The sequence below is a fragment of the Pinus tabuliformis genome, chromosome 5_1 (assembly GCF_031772625.1).
Source record: "Pinus tabuliformis cultivar Carrire ecotype Pingquan chromosome 5_1, CPIR1, whole genome shotgun sequence".
NCBI classification, from domain to species: Eukaryota; Viridiplantae; Streptophyta; class Pinopsida; order Pinales; family Pinaceae; genus Pinus; species Pinus tabuliformis.
Window position 1 is genome coordinate 487085117 of NC_142305.1, and position 22798 is coordinate 487107914.

At 34.5% G+C, this 22798-nt stretch overlaps 1 pseudogene; it reads right to left on the reverse strand.

The window, feature by feature from the left end:
- Positions 1–22798, reverse strand: part of LOC149165621 (uncharacterized) — an 86472-nt pseudogene that overhangs the window by 14959 nt on the left and 48715 nt on the right.

Sequence of the window (22798 nt, forward strand, 5' to 3'; positions counted from 1 at the left end):
TTTATCTCATCAAGACTGAAATTTAGCAAATATTTGTTGGAATTATAATTTAAATTGTATAGTCCACTCAAGTTCAAAAAGAAACTTTCAAGGTATTTTATCCATTTATAGATTTGTGTGGATGTTTAATATAACTACTATAGATTCATTTTAACCATGGATTTATCAACCAATTAAATTTGTTGAGATTAAAATCCTTTTTCAAGTTTTGCACTCTAAAAGAGATTTGCATATCCAAAAATTTGATCATCCGTGATTAAGATAGATTTATAATAGTATCTATTGTACTAGCTATTACTCTAAGCTCCTTACAAATATCACAGACTTCTGCCATGTTTGACATGGTTGAGATATTGGAATCTACAATAAAGATTAAGTTGTTGAGAAATTTTTGATCAAAAGTTATTTGTTAAAAATTAAAAGTCATACAAGAGATTGGACATATACTTCTATGGGTATTGATATTTTGATAAAATCTATTTGTGAAGGATTAAAGATCATATAAGAATTGAACATAACTTTTAGCAGGTCTTAGCCTATTGGGAGGAGCTTAATTGGTAATATCTTGTTATAAAATATTGTGTAAATTATGAAATTCAAAGTTAAAATCTTAAAATACCTTTTTGCAGGTATCGATAATATGTCTAGTTTTAATGTGACTATTACATATATGAAATCTACAATAAATATAAATAGATTCCTTAAAGATATTGACAAAAACATGTTGTTGCAGTTGTTAACGTTGGTCATCTTTACCAATTTTGTGGTTGATTTCCATGAACCAAATCTACAATCAAGTTAGATACTTCTAATTGTGATAATTTTAATCAAAATCTATTTATTGAGGTTTTAAAATCTTGTTAGAGATGAAATATTGAATTATGTGGATATTGATATTAATATTATGTTGGATAAAGTCCTATGAGAAATGTTGAGATGTATCATTAAATACTTATTAAACTTTCAAGTAAACAAAAAAATTCAAAATTGCAAAATGTAAAAGAAAAAAATCCCCTTTACAAAAGAGATCCCCTCTGATATTTAATAAAGATATTCATAGTAATATATTTATAATTAAAATAATTATGGTCTATCTAAATAAATGGATTAATGATTTGTAACTACAAATATTATATAGATTTTGTATTCTTAATTATGTATAAAGTCATGGAAGAAATTACATAAATTTGGTTACATTAATAAAAAAGAGTTTTTATTATTAGTTAACATAAATGTCATATTTTCAATTTGTGTGTATATATATATATATATATATATATATATATATATATATATATATATATATATATATAATTAGGAGAAAAATTTTATCTTAATTATTATGTTGATAGGTGTGTTTATTTTGGAATAAGATTTTTACAATATAAAGTGTAAACCAATTAGTTTGAGTGGGATGAAATTGAGAATGGAAGTCACTTTGCCAGAATTAAAACTCTCAAATGATGTCCATGATCTATGAAATCATATTGATATAAGTACAAATTTTTATTGATTGAATAAAATTTTATAATCTAGGGTATATTATTTTTTTTTTTTGTAAGCTTAGGTGAGACCTTCTCATTTTCGAGTTTTTACATGTCCGTTATTCACCCCATTTCCAGGGAGGGTAACACAAGAATCGAACCCAAGATCTCCGGTTCGGTGAGACTTCATTTCCACGGCCATTGCCACTTGAGCTACCCCATGCGGACATCTAGGGTATATTATTTATACTTGCATTGTGTTAACACATTAATAAAGCTATGTGCATTATTTATTTTTCATGTAAATCTCCAAACACTGATAACATCTAATAACACAACTTACATTTATTTTTAACATAAATAAAATAAACATAAATCTCCTTGTGATATGTGAACTCTATTTCCTAATAAAAAATCTTAAGCCAATATTAATTAGAATTTTTATTTATTAGAGAAAAAACTATAATTTCAACTATATTATTCATAGTTACATTGTGGTAACATATTAATAAAAACGTGTGTATTATTTAATTTTCATGTAAATCTCCAAGCATTGATAATACCTAATAACACTATTTATATTTACTTTTAATATAAATCTCATTGTGGCACGTGGAATCTATTTCTTAATAAAAAATCTCATAATTTTGGTCATTCTGATTTTTATTTAATTTGAATATATTATCCTTTTTAGAGGGCACTTTTTACAACTCAATATGAGGCTTCTATAAACAACATTGACACACATGGAATTTAAAAATTATATTTCAACATTAATAAAAAATAAATATGTCAATATTCACTTTAATTAAAATAATTTTCTATCAACTTTATATATAGAATACATTAATTTAAAGTAAAATATTTTCTATTTCTTTCATGGATGCATTCTACTTCAATATTTAATATAGACTTGGTTCATAGAATCGAAAAAAAATAATAACAAAAATTTATTTCAATGTTTGCAATAAATAAAATATTTTAATTATGATGATAATGATTAACATCCACTAAGAATAGAATCGGTTTATCAAAATCACAAGAAAGATAATATATTAGTTAGATTTCTTTAAAAAATTATTTCTATGCTTGAAAATTATTAAAAAATACAATAGAAGATCAACATAGTTTTGATCTCCTAGGAGGTTAGGACAGTTGATATCGTGGTAGATATTTTGAAACTATTGTCTAATTTGGATATACACATGACACTCTACTAGAAAATGTTTTTCAAATAGGATGGGAAACTATGGTAGGAATAGATTTTGGCACAAACATCAAAGATGGCTCGCATGCCAAAAATGGAAACAACTGTTGAATAAGGGTTATAGGCCAAGATATTTTCCTTAAATTTAACATCTCTTCCAATGATTATTTCATTGGAATGAGGTTTAAGAAGTCTCTAGCCTTTTAAATCTTCAAAGAATCCATAAAAAAATATACTTCTCACATTTAAGCTATAAGGATTTCCTTTTCTCATCGGGAATGTGAGTGCATCCTACATTATCAAATACACGAAAGTGGCTTACATTTGGCTTAATATTAGTCCACTTCTTTTGGTGTTATATATGTTAATGTCTTTGTGGGAGTGAAATTAACCGTGAAATTTTCACAATTGATTAATTCTTCACAATAATAAATATTTAATCCCTTAGAGTGAATCATATAATTAGTCATTTCCTTTAATGTACAATTCTTTCTTTTAGCAACCTTATCTTATTGTGTTGTATATGGAAGAGTATGTTGCATTTGAATGCCATGTGAAATGTAATAAGTTATGAATTGTTTGTTGACATATTAACCTCCATTATTCATTCTTAACCTTTGTAGTTGATTTCCATATTGTTTTTCTAGAAGGGCCTTGAAGTCCAAGATTAATTCAAAAACATAACTCTTAAGGTTTTAGAAGTAAACCAAAGTTAATTTGGAGAAGTAGTAAAAAAAAATTCAGTATTTTGAACCTAGAGAAAAATGGAGAAGAAAGTGGACCACACAAATAACTGTGAACAAGCTGCAAGGTGGCTAAGACATGGAGTGAGGAATGCTTGTCAAAATAGTTCCAGTGATGTTTGTAGAGAACAAAACAAACACCATCTATACAAAAAACAAGATGAAGTTCATTCACCATATTTTGATTACACAATTTCTATATTAAGTAGTTTAGATGACCAAATCTCTCATGCTAAAGTTTGCTAAAATCATTGCTCTAAGAAATAAAAATTAAGGGAAAAGGAGATGACCAAAAGTTGTCAAATATGTACAACCTAGTAATATCATCAACTATTCCAATGGAAAGGACATGCTAAGGATATTTTAAATCCTTAATTACAACTTCGTGAGGTGGAGACTCTACTATTTTACCTTCACTTGGATGTGTGATATCATATAATAATATAAGGTTGCAGGAAAGATGGAACACATAATAAATCATTGAAATGAAATTGTCTACTTGAATTGTTCTAGACCCTACAAATCTAAGAGACCTACCATTACCAACAAATATTTGTTTGGTGCTACAATCATTAAGAGCAGAAGAAATGATTTTATCATTAGACATATGATAAGATGTTATAGAATCAATAAGTCACTCACTATAATAATAAGTAGTGGTTGCATTAAAAAAGAAAACCATAAGTAAAAAGTGCATGCCTGTGAGAAGAATTGTTAGAAGAAGAATCAATATTGATTTTTTTCTTCTTCGTTGCTTCTTCTGATGCCTCCATATTTTCAAGACATTTAAACTCCAAATGACCATATTTCTCACAATAATTGCAATGTATGTCAACATTCTTACTCTTTGATTTCGGTCATTTGTTACCATTAGGAGTAGAATCAATCTAAGAGGGTTTGGGACCATTGTTTAACTTGTTTTATTGAGGATGATGTTTCTTTGGATGCTTGGTTTTATCTTATATTAGGCCACTAGGGCCTTGTTAAAATGTGTCTGCAATGCTGATCACTTCAATATGCAAAATCTTGTTTATAGTCACAAAATGATTCAAGAGAAGCATTTTGATATGCAATGTCTAAATCTTGTCTAGTGGCATAAAATATAGATACAAAAATAGAATATGCAGAATCAAGCTTGGAAAAAAGAATTTATATGCAACAGTTATTCTTTAGATTGATTTGATAGTATTTAAGTAAATGTATAAGTGTCTTGAACTTAGATAAATAATATTCAACGTGAAAGAAATCAGTGGGACTTAAGTTCATAATCTAATTTTTAGTAGGTTTTGAACTAATCACATTAGGTTCACCAAATTTGTCTTTTTCATCTTTTTCCAGGCTTCATTCGAGTCATCAATTATTTGAATATGAAATCACAAATAAGAAGAAATGGACATTTTGATTAATCCATGTGTTTCATCATTATTTTTATCCCATTTATCTTTCGTGTTAGCATTAATAGGGTTTTTTCCTTTCCAAATTTAATCAGTTCCTTCTCAGTACATCCTTTATGTGTAATTTCCATGTGAAGTAGTCAGTATTGGAAAGAAAAAATTTATTTGCATTCGCTATATTAAAATATGTAGATAATATGATTGAAAAGCTGAAATCGACTATCTAGATGGAAAGATCTTGAAAAAATAGGTTGTTTCAAAGAAATGAAGATGAAAATTAACTTGAAATGTGAAAGTTATGTTGTTTAAAATAAAGGTATTAATGGCAACAAAGGGACATGTGGTAGGTAAAAGCTAGCTCATGTGGCAATAAATGTTTATGAAAAAAAAAATTATTTTCCCTCGCTAGGCTTTCCATTAAGATCACTTTTACAAATAAATTACTCTATAAATTGACCCACTTTTATAAAACATGTGAGATTCACTTTTCCAACCAAGTTACTTCATAAATGAGAGTTTCATGCAAAAAAAACTAAAAAAAAATATTAAAATTATTTTATAGTGATTCACTTTATAATACAAATGAAATATACTTTACAATGAAATTATAAAATAACTTAATTTAGCATGCACTTTTTCAAAAAGTAACTTAACAAAAAAAATAAAAATAAAAATTGAAGAATCCCTACTAAATAAATAAATTTTAACCTAGTGAACAACTGAAAAACACATAACAATAGTAGGGAAGGAGAAATTGTTGTTGTTGGTGTAACTATTTCTCAAAGTGTGTGCTTACTAAAACAATGTCTTAACTAAAAACAAAAACCAACTTCAAAAAATTATATTCAAAACTCAACAAATGTAGAAATTCCCGTTGTAGATCAATTTGATAAAGCAATGTACTAAAGCAAAATACCTAATCTACTTCTACAATCAAACTTGTAGAAGCTTAATCGATTTTGAGCAAGATCAAATAGAACACACATAACAGAGAAGACGATTCAGTCACACATGAAACATAAAAGAATACTCTGGGGAAAGCCTCAACTAAAAAGCCCACTATCTCTGTATTATCATACAAGTGGAAATATCTCATGATTACACAAAGCTTTAGCTCACAAGCTATCCATCTCTTAGTACAATCCCTCAATGTTGCTCATAGACAGTCAAAGGCATCTCACAAACCTTCTCCCCTGCCCTCCAAGCCTCCTATTTCCTTGCGTAGTTTCTCCTCTGTCCTCAAGATGTTACCTGTGTGTAATAATCCCTCACACACAGCTCTGACCTCTAAAATAACTGCAAAAACCTGAAGGAGATAATTCCTTCTGCATGAATGAGTTTCCTTTATAGGAAAATTCCTCTAACTAATAGTACATTGTCCCTTCCTTTAATCTCAACTAGGTCTTTCTCTGAACTGACATGCATGAGTTATTTATGAGAGAGTATTCAGTTATCTAAAGTGCATCAGTTACATGCATGCATGCATTAACTAACTGAACTCACAATTAATTCAACAAACTGTTTGAACTAATCTAACTGGACTTGACTCAGTTAATTGAGCCAACTAATTACAACTCAATATTACAACTCATCCTTATCTCTTTAACTGATGGATAAATTCCCCAATTAATGGAGAAATTGTTGCATGTCCCCACATAGACTTCATGTTTGATTTTCTACAACTAATTAACTCAAGATGAATTAATTAATTATTTTACAAATAGTTGCTAAGATCAAATTCAAATTTTACTTCTCAATTTTAGTTCAGGGACTAACTAAAATTGGAATCCATCCCAAAATGCTATTTATAGCAAAGCTATTTTTAGCACTTCCATTTTTCATTCCTTGTTGCTATGTCCAACACTGGTACCCGAACTACTATTTATAGCAGTGCTATTTTTATCACTTCTATTTTTAGCATTTCTTATTGCCATTTTCAACAACAAAAATGGGATTAGATCTAAATTAGCATACCTATAAAATGTAAGTTTTTTTTCTTAACTTATAATTTGTTAAGATCACGCAGAGCACATGAAAAAGAGCATACACAACTAAGCAAACATTTTTTGCTCTATTTCTGATTTTCCAAAATCAAATAGAGTGCATGGAAAAGAGCATGTGTAGACTAGAAAGAATGGAAAATTTGAAACAAAAATAGAAGAATGAAATATTTTTTTAAAGGATGTATTCAGATTATATACCTTCAAATCTAATAAAAAATTATATCTTGAGCAAGTGTACACCTTTTTGGATTTAAGAAAAGGCATTGTTGCCTAAAAGTAGTGCTCCAAACATAATGGATCAATTTGTTCAGTCTAAAAATGTATGGAAATAATAGATCTTGGAAAAGAAACAACATGAGCTTAAGATCTTAATCAACATGTTCAATAATGATTCATGTGACTAGATCAAATATCTAGTATTTTTAGATGGTTAAAACCCTCCAAGAGGGACATTATCCATGCCCCCAACCAATGTGGCCACTTGAGGAAATTTTATTAATGCAAATGAAATTTTTTACATAAGATATTTCTCACAATCATCATTAGCGATGAAACTCCATGCTCTTTAAGTAGATATCATGGACTAATCAAGTGTTAAGTCATAGATAAATGGTTATTATTATTGAGGATAATATGTCAAGTTTCCATAGAACTTTATATCTAGAACGTATTGTGACTATAAGATTACAATGCAACTAATGGATACCAAAGAATCACACTTTTACCGAATAGAAGCATTAGACCAAGTTGAACTTAACTAACTCCTATGTTTCTAAATGTCTTAACACCACAAGGTAAGACACACGGGTGCATGAAACCTTCCTTCAACAACTCTTTTAGTTACTGTTTATAGTGATGGAAAATTTTCAACTAAGGGGGTCTCCCCGATGTGAAGTCTCAATTAGACCTCAAACCATTTGGAATAGGAGCCCCATCTGAGGTATCGACCCAGTTGCCATATATTCTTATATATTTTCCTTGGCTTTAACTATTAGCAAGACAGAGAAGCATGTATGTGCCTTTGCAAAAAGAAAGTTAGCATTCCTAGAGAATGTTCAGCTGCAGGTGTATTAAGGTTCTTCTACTACAGATGGAGGAAATGTGAGCCTCTAACAGAGAGGTAATAGTACCACCCTAATAGAGGCACACACAAGTGGAAAGAGATCGCCTAACATCAAGTAGAATAGTCCACATAGATGTGACAATTGTTACAACCCTTACAACATATTTTCAATTAGATAAGCACTAAAGTAACCGAAATAGTTAAGCTACTTTATTACAGGTGAAAGAAAGAATGAATCATAAACATCAAAAAACAATCATACAAATATTAATAATCCATACATGAAAACGTGTTGGCCATTAGGTTTCAAGTATTAAGTAAAATTCCCAAGGCATATGAATACAACGAACATCACTAGCTCCAAAAGTGGAGTGTTGGAGCCATGACTTGTGCCACAAAAGTACTAACTCTATCTCTCTAATGCCTTATGGGAGAATCCAAGGTGAAAATTCCTTTTCTTGTACAATGAGGGTGTATATATAACAAGTGGAGTGATCCTTCACCTCCCTTGTGACTCTTGGACTAGCTTAATGATTGTTCGACTTATTTATGACCTTTTGACTTCCTACATGACTGTTCAAATTACATGAATGACTCTTGGACTCCCACTTTACATTATATTTAACCATTATAGAATTTACGTAATCTACAAAATTATGTGGCACATGATGAATCATGACACACCATGACACGACGCTGATGATATGGACTACATGATGATGTGGTAGTGTCAAGTCACCCTTTGCTGATAGTTTCTTTATGTCTTCTTAGCATATAGAACATGGTATTTTATTTCTCCTCCTCATGACTTGAAGATAAACAGCCTTCAATGTGGTCTTGATCTTCTATCTTCTGTTGCAATATTGTGTTCCTTCATCCATTTACTGATTATCATCCAATTTATTTAGCTCCATAGGTGTCTCTTAGCATGGTCTCCTTCTCCATCTCCTTCATCATCATCCTGTCATAACTTGAAAGAATACCTACATTTGAAATCCACTCATGACAACAAAACATTAGTATGATAAACCCCTAATCTAACATAATTCATGAAATCACTACTTCAGGTTAGAATCGGTGATTGGTCAAGTGAATGAGTTAGGGATTACATAGTTGTAGAGGCTAAGGTCTGGGACTAAGGCTTGATACTATGCAATGCATATTTTTGGAGGCCTGGGAAGAAGGACTACATAGTTTAGGGACTCAAGAGCTCAAGCTGGAGGCTTGAGGCTTGATATTGCATAGTGTGCAGTTCTAAAGGCCTAGGCTGAGTGACTATGCAGTTGAGTGACTCAGGAGGTCAAGCTTGAGGCTTGAATTTTTCCAATGTGCATTTTAGATAGGAGAAGAGGTTGGGAGGTTGCGTAGTTGAGGAGTTCAAGGGATCAAGCTTGAGGCTTAAAGTTACCCGATGTGAAGTTCAAGAGGGACAAAGGCCAAGTGATTGAGAAGTTACAAAGTTCAAGAGATCAAGGTTGAGGCTTGATGCTTGATGCTTGACTTTGCATATTACACAGAGAAGGTTGGTTGGAGGCAAGGATTGTGCAGTTATAAAGCACAAGGGTTGGGACTGAGCACTAAGATTATTCATTTCTGGAAGGAATAAACTACGCATTGTGCAGTGCCAAGAGATAAGGTTGTTTCTTGAGGGACGAGACTGCTCAATGCGTAGTTCAAGTTGGTTGAAGGAGGTTGAGTGGTCCGGTCGGAGAGTTTTCACAATTTGACTGAGTGTTGGATCAGTGACAGGAATATATGAAAAAGCATTACTATGAACATTACCAAACACTTAGATCACTAGATGACACAACATGGAACACTCAAAAAATATGAAAAATGTAATTTCCTTAATGGAACAACTTTTCAATGACCTACACCAAGTGCAACATCAAATATACACTTTGTGATGATAGTAACGACACTTGTACAACAATGCTTGAAACTTTGGAATTGAGCATGATACATGTTTTCATGGTAAGACCGACTCATTTACACAAATTTTACCCCTTGATACCACCAAAACTAGATTTCGTGCATTGTTCGACACTCCACATGATAAAATACGACATTTATTATATGAAGAGAAAAGTGCAAATGACACTTACAATACACGAATGAAAGTGAAAGCAACACATGCCAGAGTGAAGATAACATGAAAATGACACTAATTAAAGTTAAATCAAGTGAAAGCGAGAGTCGAAAACATGAAAATGACACTCGAGAAAGTGAAGGCATGTAAAAGAAACAATTTGGAAAACTTACTGAAACAAAGGTACAATCACAACCAAAAGTGAGAGTCTATCAATGAAAGAACCCACTGACTGTCAACATGAATTGATCATTTCATAGGCAATATCTTGATGAATCATGCTATGCTTGTTCAAACTTGCATAAAAGAATGCACTCATGAACTTGTTGTGGACTGAGTGTGTGTGAGAAGGTGACTTCGACATGTACAATTCAAAAGGGAGCTCAAGAACTTAACAAAACATCAGTCAACCTAGAAGTGACTAGAGAATGATCGATCATAAGATCCACAGTAGGATCCAAAATTCAAGTGTAAACAAAATTTTAAAGAGTGTTTGTCACAGGACAATAACTACAATTGTAATTATTTTAATTTTGGTTTGCTCATTCTGTAAGGAGTCTTCGATACTAAGATACTTCCACAAACTAGGTCAATAGAGAAACTCATATCCCTCTTTGGTGTAAACCCTACTATTTCTTCAAATACATCCTCAAACTCTTACGACATTATAAAACATTCAAGACTTGGCCCTTTAATATTATATGGCTCTTCCACGTGAGTTGCATATAGTTGATCATCCTTTCTTAAAACATCTCTTCAACTGTAAATTTGAAATCTCCATTATAGAGGTGTTTTTTGGAATTCCTTGTGTGGTGCCTTCATTAGAAAATTGAAGGTCATCTTACATGAATCTTGAATAACATGATCCTTGTCCAATCAATGCATTCCGATTAAGATATCATAGGATCCTAATAGTATGATATTTACATTTACATTTTTGTGTACTCCTTTGAAATCTAGTAGATAACCTATGGCAATTCATCGACCCTTCTTTCATTTCCAATGTCTAATGGATTATCCATGATATTTCAAGTTTAATTTTAATCAAATGAACTTTGTCCATTAATCTAGGATTAACAATGGTTTTCTCCTAAATCAATCTAAATAATAAGAGATTAATTTGTAATCTTACATTCCACCTCAAACATATGGGATTTATGTTCTTCGTATCAATATTATAGGCTTTTATATATCCTTGGAATATTTCTACCCATGTCTACCATTGTGGTAGCCTCTTGAATGTTGTGCAAAGTCCTAATTTTGACATCTCTGTGAGAGTGGTCTTTGTACATGTGACCTCCTTGACATCCCCAACATTTAATAGGTGGTCTTCCCCTTTTTCCTAAGCATCTAGTCATTCTAGATTCATCTTGAGTAGGATAATTGTGTTGACATGTATTAGGACTAGTTCTATTGAAAGGAGGTTTGAATCCCCTATTTCTCTAATATAGTGTCTCCTTCTTCTTATCTTTCCATAACTTCTAATAAGTCTCTTTACCATTTCTTTGTTCATATAGGTACTTTTATTTTCTAATGGTCACTTTAGTGTCTTGGGTTGATGAAATTTAATTTGTCTTTATAAAAATATGCTAATCCACCTAAAAGCATATGAATTTCATCTTTTCCTCCTTCCTAAAATCCACATACCTCAACAAACCTAAAAAAATATTTTCATATTCCTCCATGGTCACGCTTCCAAACTTGAGTTCAAATAACTATGTTTTCTTATCATAGTACTTATATAAAAGGTATTCTTGCTAAAAATATTTCTTGAGCTACTTTCAAGAAATCATTTTCTCGTTTCACTTTCTTTGACTGGTCTAACAATATAGAGGCTTTTTCTTGTAGATGATATATGGAAATCATGGATATTGACTTAAATGATTAATTATGAAACTAAAAATATTTTCTAATCCTAAGAAATAATGTTTAAATATTCTCTCCCCTTCCTTTACTCTTGAGATGCATAAGAGCTGGTATCTATATATGTAGGTGAGTAGTTATTTCTTTGATCTCTATTAACACTTTTTGAGTTCTTGTATCCTTTTGTAGTTATCCCTCTTTGCATGGGGTCTCCCTTCTTCCTCATGTTTCCGATCCATTCTTGATTTGTATTTGTAGATGATTTAGAATTTGAAACAACTACGAAAATATTTTATTTTGTTCCTCTTGTGGTCTTATTTTTATTTCACTATTAACCCTATAACTTTTCACGTCTATCCTCAATCTCCTCATAGTATCTACCTGTTTTGATGGCTCCACCATGCTTTTATATCCATTATATTATGTCTTTTCATTACCTAAACTAATGTTTAGGCCTTTACATTCTCTTTCATGAGTAGGATATTTATGCATATTCCTTATTTCCAATATGTAATTCTTATTCTTGGTTTATTCTATTTATACCCCTAATTTTGAAAAATGTGTAATAAACTGTTATTGTTATAAATTATGATTATTGTAAAATTTTCATTAATTCGGCTACAATACATTCATCATCTCAATTCATCAAGAGTATATATGGACCAAACTCGATTATGATCATTTGAACACATTATCCTCTTATTCAGCTTTGCAATCAATATGCCCATACTTAAACTCTACTTTCTAAGCTAAAAGTTACAACTTTTAGGAGTTTGTTATTTCTAATGTGCATTTACTTTTAGAGACCAATTTCTTCCACTTACAAATGAAAATATATCAAGAAAATAGAAAATAAAATATATGAGACATAGATAGTATTATTTATTGTGAGTAAACACCAACTTTTAGGTTGCAAATATGATGCTCTAGTAAATTTTTATATCAATCTAGAATTTTCAATGTTGGGTGTGTGTTATATTATGTCCACGCCTAGTCCCACACACAAGGGGTCATAGGGGGGCGGCAGCCTCCTTTGTCAAGCGATATGCATGGGGACGGAAGCCCCCCTGCACGGGGTCCAGGGTAGCACCCCAGGAAAATTGGTTTTTGACCCTATATTAGGTGGGCGAACCTACCTATGGTTTTGTGCATGAGTTTCGCACATGGTTTTCGACATGATGGATTTCATCCCATGGTATTTTGTAGATCCAGTCAAGGGAACTACGGTTATGTTCTAATCCAAGGTTAATGGATTGTGGTTTATGAATGCTTCGATATATATATATATATATATATATATATATATATATATATATATAGGAATAATGAAAAATCAATATGATAGTCCTAGTTTTAGGATCCAAGGGAAAATATATGTGTATTTGTTTTGTGTTTCTTGCCATTGTATATTTTCTGTTTTTTAATAATTTGTTTGCAGATAATTTTTGTACAGGGTTAAAGCCTACATTTGGTATCAGAGTTGTTTCAGCTTCAAGGGGATGCCTTTGCTGCTAAGGGGTTTTTATCGAGCCTGTGGTAAAACTTGTTCAATGGGAGATCTATGGGACCGATTCTTGTGGTGAAAGAGGATGGTGAGTGGTGGAAAGCTAGAGATCGAGAAATTTAATGGTCAGAGTTTTGAGTTCTGGAAACTCAAGATGGAGGATCTATTGGTGGATAAAGATCAATGAATCATGGAAGATCCAGGTACTAATCCAATGACAATTCTAGCTAAATACTGAGTGAAGTTGCATTAGAAAGAAAAGAGAACAATACGATTATGTATCTCAAGTTCAGTATTTTTGAATGTATAAGGGGAAGTGTTGGCTTAAGGGGGCCTGAACCAGGTTCAAATTTGTTTGTGCCAACCAACAAAACTCTAAGTGTTGGCCCTTTTGGCAACAACCTGCATAGCGCAGGCTACAATCTCACCCAAAGTAGTATTGGGGGATGCTAGAACTAGGTTTCTACATCTAGGGACATGTGATAAATGGTTCTTAAGCTCTGACAATTCAGATCTACTTCGCATAGATCAGTATCCTTCTAGGGCTTGTCGCTATAACTAAGCTAAAATGGGTGCCAAACCTTTGTGAAGGTCCACTATTAGTATTTTCAAACCTTAAACAAACAGTTTATCTAGTTTCGCACATCAATAAACAACCCTAGATCTGAGTTCCTGCAGATTTATTGAATTCATCAGAAAACATAGCAGAAATAGCTTTTAACTTCGTGAAACAAGATAGCTACTTAAATCATGCATTAATAACACAAATTCAGTGGTTTCACGCAACATTCATATAGTATTTCATGGAACATATCATTAAGCGAAATAATATAACATAAACAAAAATACTCAATTTGCACAGTAATTCTCCAAAATTTAGACTTTATTGATCTTCAATACTCAGATTACAGAATCTTCTACCCTTTTCACTCAGCTGCAAGGGTCCTCCCACTCAGTTGCAGACTTACCAAGACCTCCTGCGCACTCAACTGCAGGAGCCTATTATGTGGAATTTTTTATCTAAGGATAAACACAACTTCGCTAAATGGATAGATACACTTAGAACAATAGAATTAAAGAGTATAACCTTTTCCTATATAAGATAAAGAAGAAAAGGGACCTACTTGTTATCTTTCACTTGCCTTTGTCTCCTTTGAATAACTCCCGTTGCTCCTTCTCAAACTGAATCCACTCAGTCAGTACCTGCAATCATAAACAGAGGACAAAAACCAATCAAAGCAAGAGATCTATCTACTATAAGCAAATGGAATCGAAAGAATTTACACATATAATCATCATACATAAAGACAAGATATGGGAAATGGTGTAAATAGCTTTATTAAGTATAAGGAAGAGTTACAACCAAAGAAGTCTAATCCCATGTGTTACACAACATTTTGTCACTATCCTGTACTCCCCGTTCCTTGATCCTGGAGGACCTCTATAGTGAACCTTGCATGCTTTGCCTTCATGGAGAAACTCCCATTATGTCCCTCTTCATGAGTAGATCATTTCCCTTTTGCACCATTTCCCTTGAAACTTTTGTTTTGCCCAATTTACAAGACCAGTGCTAATGGCCTTTGTCTTCCCCACACTGATGTGCGGAGATTAGCACTATTCCCCACGTCGATTGATGTGAATGAGTTGTGTCCTAGTCACCTCGGTCCTATTATGGAAAGTTTTTTAAATTAGAGTTGAAGCTTCCATCTCTAGAAGCTCCGTAATGGAAGTCTAGTAAATGGTTTGGTCGGATGGGGTCGAGGATGACAGTTTGGGCTCCTTTCCCTTATAGTGATGGAACTACCTCAAGGGATAAGTCTTTCTCCTGTGAGATGAGGATCCATCTCCCATCCATCTTTCCTATATAAACCTCCCTTCTTCCTAAGCACAAGATAGTGACTAGTGTGAAAGTCATAGTTAGAGTGTTGGTTGAGTGTGAGTATACTATTTTGATTAGACAAGCAAGTTATTACTAGTTGTAGCCATCTAGTTGTGGGAAGGAGAAGTGTGTTTGTTTTGGAGTGAAGCCTAAAGGGAAGAGTCTTTGAACTATTGTTGTTTGAAGCCATCATGAAGTGCTAGCAGAAGTGTGTGGGAACCTGGTCTTGTCAGAGGAAGATTGCGATGTCAAGACGAATGGTTGTAATCTCTCTTTGATATTAATATATGCAACTATCGATTGATTTCCTACATGTTTTGTAATATTACATATTTGTGTCTTAATGCTTCTTGACTTATTAAGTAGGTTGAATTGAAATTTGTCTATTATTATGCTTTTGTGTTGTTGTAGTTTACTTGTTTTAGGAGCTTGAAGAAAGAAGCGAGAGATTGATGGAGTGAGCATGCGAGGACATCATCAAGAAGGATAAGTGACCAAGAGGTATGCCCTCTTGATTGATTCTAACCTAAGGAAATCTTCCATAGAATGTATCTGTTGTGGCTAGACGCATTATCGGGCTAGAGGAATTTGTCGTGTTCGCACTTATACTTTTACTTCACCACAAATTGGTGACTCTACTAGGGAGATCCCATCCTTTTGTTTGTTTTGGATTTCATGATTTTGTGAGAACTTTGCTAGTTTTGCATTGTCCCTTTTTGTTTTGTTGTTTTTCTCCTACTTACTAGCCTAAGTCTAAAATCCATAATAGCAGATCTGGTCCCTATTTTGAATTTTTTTTTTTTTTTTTTCTTAGTCACCTCGACCAATGCACTTAATCCGCTGACAGTCATGCTGACCAATGTGAATTGCTGAGGAACAATCATGCTGACTAGCCTCTGGCACTTGCTGTCAGTTAGGCAATCACGTCGATGCCTATAAGTGAATATTAGGGCCTGACCCCAATCTTGGTCAGTGTGTTTTGCTCTTGTGATTTTGACCCCGTAGCCTTTTAGACCGTCTTCTCCCTGACTAGAAAGCTTCATTTAGCTTGCTTTTTGTGCTTGCTTGGTTTAGCCCACCCTCTGATGTGTTAATTTTGGCCCTATGTGAAGTTCTTTTTTATTTTTCTTTGAATCCCTCGATCAACGCTATTTTTGGCCAAACAGTCGCGCCAATTGGCGCTACTTTTGGCCCAAAAGTCGCTTTGGTCTCAGGGGTAAGAAAAAATTAGAATTTCTCCCATTCTAGTGCCAGTGTGTCTTGACCTTCAGACTCTTTTCTTCCTCCCAAAATTGACTAGGATGCTTTGCTTTCAATTGAATGAGTGAAACAGTCTCATTTGTTCTCTCATTTTAAGTGTCTCTTTTCTCTTTCCAAGCATAGATTACATTGCTTGGTTTGTCAATTGAAGCATTTATGTGTTTGGTTTGTTCGATTCAGGGAAGAAGTTTCTTTTAGTTTCATTTATAATGCTTTGGATTTGATTGATTCTTGTTTGTTTGGAATTGTGAAAACTTTCATTTAAAGTGCTTTATGTGAAAGATTCATTTTGAATTTTATGAAAAGGAGAACATCATTCTAATTTACTTAAGTGAAAATATTGCATTAGTAGCATTATTGGGAAGCTAGAATTGCATCATCATAAGCATTGGAAATGAAATGAAACTTTTTTTTTTGTTATAGGAAGATTAAGTGCATTTAGGAGATTTATTAGAGAAAGATTTCATTCTTTGATTGTTGCATTGATTTTGTGTTCCCTATCTTTGAATTAGTGTTAACTTTCATCGAAGACAAAGATCTCTTTTCTCATATAGCTACATATAAGAGTTTTCAGATGATAGCGGTAGGGCCTTGTAATTGAAACCTAATTCAAGATCAACCGTTAAAATTTATTGAATTAACATAAGGAATCATTGAAACTTAATGCTCACATTTAGTGGTTAGGCTAGAGACGTGTTCTGGCGTATTTAAACATAGTAGCTATCATTCGCCTCAGCACTAGACAGTGCTAATATGGACTTGTGCTCCTCGTACCATCGAGTATATAATGGGAGACCCCTCTAGGCTGCAATTCTTTATCCGTAGGAAGTCGAGTCACCCACCTTGCAAACGTGAAACACCAAACACAACATTCGGGGAGATTGCCTACCCGTACTTCTCGGTTCGTCGAGAGGTATTCTGTGGTTCACAGTTACCTGGTAATCATCTTTACCTAGATCATCCAGAGCAGTCATTTGATCTTTTTGACTCATTAAATTTAAAAGATTATTTGAGCACTTGTCCTTTCGAGCTCATTCAAACTGAAAGAGACTAGAGTCACCTTTTTCCCTTTTCTCGACTCTTAAAACATGAAAAGGAAAAGTTTTGTTCCAGTGTATGAAATATTCCTAGTTAAAGTTATCTTCCTTAGTGATTCTTTAGGGTCGATTCCAATGGAAACATTTACAGAGTCTACCAATCGAGGATTCCCCTCAAATGGGAATCCTAGTCCTTTTCCTTCTCTTGGAAATGCTGGTGCTCCTTATATGGTGATGTTGTCCCTTCCTAGGTTAACCATTGGTTTACCTGTCTCATTATTTTCAACCTCAGTGATCCCGAGTGTCCCAACTCCTACCCCACCATCTCCTTCATTTGAGTCACGTCGCAATGATTCTCAGGTTGACTCCTCACCTTCTTCCCTTATTCTTCACCCTCCTCTTCTACTTCACCTAGTGAAAGCTTGAAATCCGATAACCAAGAGGCTAAGAAGAAGAAGAAGAAGTCAAATAAGTGAGAGGCCAACTGTGCAGCTATTACTCCAAATGCACCCCTTATCGACAAACCTTTTGATCCTTCATGGAAGGTAAAATTCCCTTACAAGTTGTGTAAGGGTGACCATCTCCTTTGAGACTGTCTTGACATTCCCAAAGTCTTAGAGGTATGGTCTGAAGACCTGAATCGACCATCCTCGTCGACCTTTGGATATCATGTCGATGTTACACCTTCAGCTAATGATGGTAAGATGGAAGGGAAGATTAGATTCCCCTGTAGGTTATGTGAAGTAGAGCATCTTCTTCATCTTTGTCCTCTTATGGATAAAGCTTCCCAAGTTTTGGAAAACCTTGCAGCTCCTCAACCCCAACTTCCTGTTAGTTATCATAGGCTTTCTTCTAACCCTTTCCTAGTTGGTAAAGAGATTGAATTGGATTCATCTCTTGCCAATCCTTCTCTTCCTGAGTGAGACTCTCTTGTGTCAATCCCTGACCAACCATTGGTTGAAAAGAGTGTCGACTTGGCTCTGCCTTCAGTTGTTCACTCTGTTTTGGGAGAGAGTGGTGATCCTACTGCTCATGTTCTTCTTGTCTCCTCAGATTCTCATGAATCGAAGAGTGACCCTATTATCCCAGTTGTTTAGGAGAGTCCTTCTCCTATTCCTATACAGCATGGGGGAAATCATATGATACCCCCACCAAGTAGTTTTGTCGTCTCTTTTGATTGGAGTCCATTGACTGCTTTCCACCTCCCATCTTATGTGCCTTTACAGATCACAATAAAAGCCTATAATATGGTATTACCTGGCACTATATTAGATGGAGGCACATCTGTTAGCATCATGTCTTCTACTACTTGGCAAGATCACTATATTAGATGAAGCCACATCTATTAGCATCATGTCTTCTACTACTTGGCAAGATTTGGTTTCCCCATAGCTTATGTCTGTCACTTAGAATCTATTGGCTTTCAGCGAAGGAACCAGTCAACCTTTAGGGATCCTTCCAAAGTTCCCTATTACTTTGGGAGTAAAGACCGTCTATATAGATGTGATGGTAGTCCAAGGTCCATTAGATTTCAATATTCTCCTTGGACGTGACTATGTTTATGTCATGAGAGCTCTTGTTTCTTCAATTTTCTATGTGGTTTGTTTTCCGCAGGAATGGAGAGTTGTGACTATTGATCAACTATCGTTCATCGGCACCAGGGGCCTCCTTTGCAACCATCATCCCCTATCAGCTCTTATTTGGAAACATTACCTTCCTCACCAGAGGTCAATTATGTGGCTACCCATTCCATCTCCACATCTATTGATGATCACACAGATGGTATAGTACATTATGTACTAGGGGCATTGGAACCCGATCTATCTATGGTACCAAATGACATGTATTCTTCCCAAAGCGTGGTTCTTCCATCTAGTGAAGATCTCTTGGGAGCCATGTTCTTGTATGGTCCATGATCATTTTAGTGAGGATAGTTCCTAGTCTTGTGTCAACCTCGTTAAAAAATGAAACAAGGTATCGTGAGGATAGTTCCTGGTCTTGTGTCAACCTCGTTAAAAAATAAAACAAGGCATCATGAGCATATTTTTTTGTCTTGTGTCAAGATCGTTAAAAAATGAAACAAGGGTCTCGAGGATAGTTCTTTTATTGTGTCAACCTCATTAAAAAATGAAGCAAATCCCTTTTCCAAATCGAGTCTTTGATTAAGATCTCGTAAAATCCCAGTCGAGTCTTTCCTGGATCTCAAAAGTGAACCTTCATTTCATCCACCTAGTCGACTAAAATGAAGCTTGGGGGGCATGTACCTCGATTGAGTCATTATGCTGGGGGTATGCAAACTTATAGCAAGCATAGTTTTTCGTTTCAAGCTTGTGTAAACATGAAACCGTATCCAAGCAGAGTTCTCAATGATTCATGCTTGTGTAAAAATGATCCCATGCCCAATTTACATCTTGTGATTGTCGTTTTTATGAGATGATTTATGCTAGATGAGAATTTATTGTTTCATTCCATCGCCACCATCTCTTTGGCCGATCATATGTTTTCACTTGGTTGTGTTTCCTTTCCTGAGGGACCGCAACGATGAGTGGTTTTATTAGCCAACCTCTTGACCAATGCACGTTTTGAGCAGTTCCTCCATTACCGAAACTAGTTGCTACCATTTATACCACTCGTTCCTCTGGGACGAGTCACCATTAAGCTCTTTTTTGACTCGTACAAAATGAAAAGATCGCTGAGTATTTTTCCCTTTTTGGCTTTTAAAAGAGAATAAAATGGGGGTCCACTTTCAGCTCTTTTCTGACCCTTTAAAAACGAAAAGAAGTCCAAGCCCTTGTCATTTCAAGCTTGTTAATGGATGCGAAACATCGTGTGCCCAGTGTAAGTTTACCCCTTTTTAGGGCTGGGAGGCACTATTTATGAAAAAGGTACTTCTTGACTGAAATGGTCAAGCGGATCTCTCAAGTATTATTTTCTACCTTTTTGGGCTCGAGAGACACAAATGTATGAAAAGGAACCATGTGGAGTTTTCTTTTATGTGTCTTTTTCAAACTCTCTAAAAATGAAAAAGATACCAAGTTACACCTTTGTCAGACTTGTTAAACTATTAAACGGCATCAGATTCATCACCATGATGAACATGATCTTCTCCTTCCTAGGGCTCGCTAAACTTACTAGGTCAGATTCATCTGAAGGATGAACTTATAGTGCAAGCATATGCTATCCTCTTCAAGCTTGCAATTAAAAAATAATTGGGGTACTCGCCAGAAATGGTGGGGGGAAATTTTGGAAATCTATCGAGTCGTGTTGGTAGCTTACTCTTGAACATGACACTCTTTGCTTCGTGTCAGGTTGGGACATCCTCCTTTATATCATTGACCTTCCTGGGTTTGGGCCTTTCATTTTTCCTTCCATTTGATCTCTACTACATCATCATGACCACCGATCCTATGGATCCAAAAGCTGCCAAACTTCCAGTTGTGTTGTTGATATGTTCAAGAGTTGTCCTTATGCAGTTACACTTACCTCTATTTCTCTGTATCATCCAAAATCATTTTTCATCCTCTTGTCTCACGTCGATGATGTGGGATTCATTATGGCCCTCCTTCAACATGGTCTCTTTCCGTCAACATCGACTCATTATTCGAGAAGTCGATCGAGAGACTCTGTTACAGTACCTTAGAGCTTGCATGCCTTGATGGAAAGTTCTTCACATTTGACCACAATTTCACATCATTGGCTTTCGATCGAATGATTTCACGGGTGTTTGACTTCAGTTCCTGTATTCACATTCCATGAATTGTGCTAATAGTATCTTGAGGGCCATTGTCATTATTGGTGGTTTCTCTCACACTTGTTAAAAATTTACATCATTGACTAGTAATCAAGTAACTTTCTAGCATGTTCAACGTCAACACATTTATTCACATGTTAGAATCTGTACTTTGATCAGGTCGTGTTGGAGCGCAAGACCCTAGACTCAGATTACAACAAGTCCCAGCTGTGAAGTAATGTGACATAGTTATGATGATATGCATGTCTCTTTCAGATGGCTGGCTACAACTAGACCATGAGTTGTCATATGTGATCCTTGTCATTATTGGATGGTTGCAACCATACCTTGGTTTCATTATGATCCTCTGTGACGGATGGCTGCACCCATACCTGGATCCATTTACATGATAATTCTCTGGATGGCTGCGTCCATGCCACGATTCATGTATCATTTGATAGAGATCTTAGTTTATGTATATGTATCTATACTTGCTTGTAGGTTTTTCAATGACAGGCCAGTTCCCCACACTGATTTATAAAGCATTTCATCCCTCACTCCGGCTCGACCTTCATGCTTTAAGGGGCATCTGTTACACATCATTTTTTCATTGTCCCTGTACTCCCCATTCCTTGATCTTGGAGGACCTCTACAGTGAACTCCAAATGCTTTTCCTTCATGGAGAAACTCCCATTATGTCCCTCTTCATGAGCAGATCATTTCCCTTTTGCACCATTTCCCCTGAAACTTCTATTTTTTCCACTTTACAAGACCGATGCTAATGACCTTTGTCTTCCCCGCACCAATGTGCAGAGATTAGCACTATTTCCAATGTCAATCGGTGCGACTGAGCTATGTTCTAGTTGCCCTGGTCCTGTTATGGAAAGTTTTTTAAATTAGAGTCGAAGCTTCCATCTCTAGAAACTCCGTAATGGAATTCTGGTAAATGGTTTGGCCAGATGGGGTCGAGGATGACAGTTTGGGCTACTTTCCCCTACAATTATGGGACTACCTAAAGGTATAAGTCTTTCTCCCATGAGAAGAGGATCCATCTCCCATCCATCTTTCTTATATAAAGCTCCCTTCTTCCTAAGCACAAACTAGTGACTAGTGTGAGAGTCATACTTAGAGTGTTGGTTGAGTGTGAGTATACTATTTTGATTAGACAAGCAAGCTATTACTAGTTGTAGCCATCTAGTTGTGTGAAGGAGAATTGTGTTTGGTTTGGAGTGAAGCCTAAAGGGAAGAGTCTTTAAACTATTGTTGTTTGAAGCCATCATGAAGTGCTAGCAGAAGTGTGTGGGAACTTAGTCTTATCAGAGGAAGATTGTGATGTCAAGACGAATGGTTGTAATCTCTCTTTGATATTAATATATGCAACTATCAATTGATTTCCTACATGTTTTGTAATATTCCATATTCATGTCTTAATGCTTCTTGACTTATTAAGTAGGTTGAATTGCAATTTGTCTATTATTATGTTTGTGTGTTGTTGTTGTTTACTTGTTTCAGGAGCTTAAAGAAAGAAGCGAGAGATTGCTG